Source organism: Siphateles boraxobius, unplaced genomic scaffold (assembly GCF_051911475.1).
Source record: "Siphateles boraxobius isolate OS27281-9 unplaced genomic scaffold, OSU_SipBor_1 8, whole genome shotgun sequence".
Classification (NCBI taxonomy): domain Eukaryota; kingdom Metazoa; phylum Chordata; class Actinopteri; order Cypriniformes; family Leuciscidae; genus Siphateles; species Siphateles boraxobius.
The window spans coordinates 9,403,347-9,409,355 of record NW_027509208.1 but is presented as its reverse complement, the minus strand read 5'-3'; positions in this window follow the sequence as shown (position 1 = coordinate 9,409,355).

Genomic DNA, 6,009 nt, shown 5'->3' with positions numbered 1-6,009 from the left:
GTCCATGTACACAAATAAACGGTCACGTTAAGGCAAATGTTTCATACTGGTTCCGCACATGCTCACATTATGCTTGCATACACACATACAGCCAACGAACATTTCCCCGTTCCTCTTAGAAGCTAACTCTATTTATAGGCCTCCTACAGGGACGTGAGGGTTTCTCTCTTTCTGCTTGTCTAATGGGGGCATGATTGCCAACTGTTGACCTCAGACATTTCCAGTGCTGATAATGGGAATAACAGAGGACCAGTCAAAGATTTGAAAATTAAATCCCTGGAACACTGTAACACAAAGCATCCAAATACATATTTCTACAAATATTTAAAAATCTATTCTCCTTTATAGATATTTTAAAAGTTAACTTGTATATTTACTTCCAATATACACTTCCAAATTTTGTATAGACATAATACATATAAAGTAATAAATAACCCTCGACCCCCGTGGATGAAATAAATAAATAAATATTGTGACATACATTACAGAAAGTTAAACATTTATTTAGAGGTATTCTCTGTACATTCGTATGTGCTCTGTACAGAATTCCATGTGAGGTAAGTGTAAGCAAGGCAAATGTAACATTCATAATATATATAGGCCTATAATATAAATGCATCATTATATAATAATTTCTATATTATATAGTGAAATGATATTAGAAGAATAAATGTGTATGTTTTTCTCCCCATAGGTCAAGGGTTAAATCATAAGCACTGAAAGAGCTAGAATGCAGAGCCAAATGACATGCATCTCCAACTCTGTGGATCTAATGGTTGGAGCGGTGGAGGCGGATATAGTTATGGGTAGGGTAAGTATGAGGGTGTAGTTGGAGAGAGCTTGGAACGACGTCTGCTGGCGAGTTGAACTGAAGCTGCAGGGTATTCCCGCACTGACTGAAGGAGTTTGAATCGTAGGCGGTAGGATTTGATTTGAATTTGGCGGATTGCATAAACTGTTCATTGAATGTAGCAACATGGCTTCTACATCAGGAGGAAATAGTGGTAATGATGAGATGGAGTGGATGATTTCAAGATCATCACGAATGAAAAGAATGATGAGGAAGAGACAAGAAAGGGCAAAAAGTTGGTCGGAAGAGAGCGAGACAAGAGCAGAAGTTAGCAAAAGGACAAAAACAAACGAACGGGCGAGTTCACGAGAAAAGGATGACTTAAACATGGAAGAGGAATATAAATTAATGGTGGAATTTAAAGAGGAGGGTGGATTTATTCACCCGATAAAGCTGACTAAAGCAATAGAGGAAGAAATAGGGAAAATCAAAATGGCTAGAATCATGAACAACAGAAAAGTGCTAATTCATGCTGTCAGTGAATCACAACAACAGAAGATACTCAAAATGAAAACCTTGATGGGGGAAAGGATTAAAGCATATGTTCCAGGAGCTATAGCAAGGTTGAGGGGAGTAATATCAGGAGTTCCAATTGAAATGACAATGGAGGATGTGAAAAAAGAAATTAGAGGAGGGAAAATAACAGACGCCATCAGGATTAAAAGTAAAAGAGATGGGGAACTTAAAGATACAATGGCAGTGATTCTTCAATTTGAAAATACCATGCCAGAAAATATCCAGCTAGGATATATGAATTACAGAGTCAGAGACTACATCCCTAAACCCCTCAGATGTTTTACTTGCCAAAGAATGGGACACATTGCAAAGGAATGTAAAGGCAAAGCTAGATATGCACGATGCGGAGGACCGCATGAATTTGGTAAATGTGATAAAGATGCTAAGGTTAAGTGTTGTAATTGCGGAGGTGAACACAGCGCAGCATATGGTGGATGTGTTGTACAAAGGGAAGCCAGAGAAGCGCAAAGAATCAAAATAACAGAAAGAGTTTCATATGCTGAAGCTTTAAAAAGAGTGAGGAAAGATAGCACAGGAGGAATGAGGTTGGGAGAAGCAGGTCAAAGAAACTCGGCTGGGAATACAAAGCAAAGGCAGATTTATCAAAGACAAACCTTGGTACCAACAACAAATAGTCAAAACACATGTTTGCATAAATGTAAAGTGGATGAAAATACAATGGTGGTGAAAAAAGAAAACTTTGTAGCATTCATGTGTCATATTGTTAATATCACAGTACAAATGAAGAAGAAAAGTGACAAAATCAAAGCAGTTGTAACAGCAGCTGGAAGGTTTTTAGATATGAAAGAAATTCAAGCAGAACAGATCCATTCCATTCTGAGTACCACTGAAACAATAGAGAATGTTCAGGATTAGGATCATAGCTGTTATCATGGTTTTACACATACTTCAATGGAATGCCAGAAGTTTAATTGCCAATGGACAAGAATTTAAAAAGTTTGTTTATGAATTAGAAATAATTCCAGATATAATATGCGTTCAAGAAACATGGTTAAAACCTAATTTAGAATTTAAGATTCCTGGATATAGCGTAGAAAGACAGGATAGAAGTAATGGTAGTGGAGGAGGATGTGCTATTTTTATTAAAGATGGAATAGCTTATGAGAAAAATCTCATGAATAAAGAATTAGAATGTGTTATTATAGAAATATTTAATGTAAGAAAATATGGAAATATTAAAATTATTAATTATTATAATCCATGTAAAAATCTTGAAAGTGATATATTTAGGGAGATGGCGGGGAAAATACATAGAAGAGAAATATGGTGTGGTGATTTTAATGCCCACAATAGTCTTTGGGGTAGCAGGAAGACAGATCATAATGGTAGCATAGTGGAAGAAATAATGGATGAAAGGTCATTAGTTTGTCTTAATAATGGAAAAGGTACAAGAGTAAATATACATAAAAATACAGTTTCATGTCTTGATATCACATTAATATCTGATTGTCTGGTTAGTTCATGTAAATGGGATGTCAACTGGGAGTCTACAATAGGAAGTGATCATTTTCCAGTAAGTACAATAATTGATGACAATATAAACAGGCAAGAAGATTTTATATTAACAAGATGGTGCTTTAATAAAGCTAATTGGCAAAAATTTAAAATTAAATGTGAGGAAACCAGTCATATGGTTACCTTAAAAGGCAACATTGAAGAGTGTGCAAGGGAGATAACAGAACATATTTTAAATGCAGCAAGTTATAGCATACCAAGGAAAAAAATCATAAAAGGTAAGAAAAAGGTAGTGCCTTGGTGGAATGATGAATGTAGCAAAGTGGTTAAGGAGCGTAATAAGGCATTTAAAATATTACAGAAAAATTTAACAACCGAAAATCTTATTGAATATAAAAGGAAAAGAGCAATGGTTCGTAAAACTATTAAGGAAGCAAAAAAGAAAACATGGAGAGAGTATTGTTCCTCAATAGGTTCAGAAATAAAATTAAAGAATGTTTGGTCAATGTTTAGGAAAATGACGGGGAAAAGGGATGATGTTAAAATACCAGCTTTAGCTAGAGAACAGGAGATAGTAGTTTTAAATAAAGAAAAGGCAGATTTATTAGGCGAGACATTTGCTGCAGTTCATAATGGTGATCATCTAACAGACATTCATAGAAGGCAGAAGCTACAAAAACTTGGAAAGCATAAAAATATATTGGGAAAATGTAAAAAAATGTACATCAACATTAGACATGAATATAACTGTGAAAGAAATTAAAACAGTATTGAAAGGGACAGGATATTCAGCTCCAGGGGAGGACCAATTATGCTATGCTATGTTTCGGCAGATACCGGAAGTTACATTGGAATTAATATTAAAATTATTCAATAAAATATGGAAAGAAGGTACAATACCAAATAGTTGGAAAAGGGCAACAATTTTACCATTTAATAAACCGGGGAAAGATCCAATCAGTCCAAATAATTACAGACCAATAGCTTTAACTTCTCATTTAAGTAAATGGATGGAGAAAATAGTGGTCAGTAGATTAGGGTTTGTTCTTGAACATAAGAAATTAATTAATGGATACCAGTGTGGATTTAGAATAGGGAGATCAACAATGGATGCATTAATTAGAGTCAGTAATGATATAGAGAAAGCGTTAAAAATGAAGGAGATAATGGTTGTAGTATTTTTTGATATAGAAAAAGCATATGATTCATTATGGAGAGAAGGGTTACTTATAAAAATAAAGCAGATGGGAATAGGTGGGAAGATGTATAATTGGATAGCAAATTTTTTGATGGATAGGAAAATAAGGGTGAAGATGGGGAACGATTATTCAAAAGAATTCAATGTGGAAAATGGAATACCTCAAGGTAGTGTAATAAGCCCAATTTTATTTAATATCATGATTAATGACATCTTTTCAGATACTGACAAATGTATTAAATCTGCATTATTTGCAGATGATGGGGCCATATGGATGAGAGGAAAGAATATAAAACATGTAGTAGGAAATATTAAGAAAGCAATTAATAAAGTAGAAAAATGGTCTTATGAATGGGGTTTTAAATTATCAGCAAACAAGTCTTGTTTTATGGTATTCACAAATAAGAGAAATATTGATATAGGAACAATGACATTATATGGACAGACGTTGGAAAGGGTTACAGAATTTAAATACCTAGGACTATGGTTAGATAGCTCTTATACATGGAAAACACATATAGATAACTTGGAAACTAAATGTAAGAAAGTTATAAATCTCTTAAAGGCTGTGGCTGGAAATAACTGGGGTGCAGATAGACAGTCATTATTAAACATATACAGGGCTCTTATGAGATCAATAATAGATTATGGCAGTTTTATTTATGGAGCAGCAGCTAAAACAACACTACAAAGGATAGATAGATTACAGAGTAGAGCTTTACGTATATGTACAGGAGCAGTGAAAACAACACCTATCAATGCTCTTTTAGTAGAGACTGGAGAAACTCCACTGGAAATGAGAAGAATGAAATTAGGTTTAGTATATTGGATGAAAATTAAAAGTAGTATGGATGAAAATGTAACTTCAACAATTCTAAAAACTTGTTGGGAATATACAAAGTTCCATGGTAATGGATTTGGATGGGTTATAAGCAAATTGATTAAAGAGTTTGGATTAGAGGATAAGGAAATAGCACAATGTAATCCAATTAGTGTTGTTCCTCCATGGTTATTTCCTGAGATAAATGTAGACATGAGACTTCTTAAAATGAAAAATGAATGGAATATAAACGAAATAGGGATACAGACTGATATATATTTAAGAAACTCTTATTATAATTACCTTAAAATATATTCAGATGGGTCTAAGAATTTAAAAGGGTGTGTGGGAATGGGAATATATATTCCTGAGTTCAAAATACACATTTCTAAAAGAATGTCAGATCAACTATCAGTTTTCACAGCAGAGATGGTGGCAGTTATATTGAGTTTACAATGGGTTGAGGAGGTTAGACCAGATAGGGTGGTGATATGCACGGATTCCAAAGCAGCTTTAGAAAGTATTCAGGGAGAAGGAAATAATAGGAAAGATTTAGTATTAGAAATTCAGCACAGTTTATTTAGATTATACAGGGGTGGCATTGATATTTGGTTTTGTTGGGTACCAGCACATGAAGGGGTAAAAGGAAATGAAAAGGCAGACAAATTAGCAAAAAGGGCTTTAGAGGAGGCAATAGCAATTACAATTCCTTTAGGGAAAGGGGAAGGAAAATCATTTATTAAGAGGAAAGAAATTGAAAATTGGCAAAAAAGGTGGAATGAAGATAAAAAAGGAAGAAGATTATATAAAGTACAAAAGTCAGTAGTAAAGAGAAATATTAATGAGAGAAACCGAAGGGAAGAAATAATAATGATCAGATTAAGAGTAGGTCATACTTATTTAAATGACAATTTATATTTAATAGGGAGGAAAAATAATGATAAATGTGAAGGATGTAGAGAGATAGAAAATATAGAACATGTATTGATGAACTGTAAAACATATGAACCTGAAAGGGAGAAATTGAGAAGAGTAGTTGAAAGGACAGGCCAAGAATGGAGTCTTAAAGGATTATTGGGAAATAAAGGAAATATAAAAGATATTTATAGATTAAGGAAAGCATTATTTATTTATCTTCAGAATACAAAA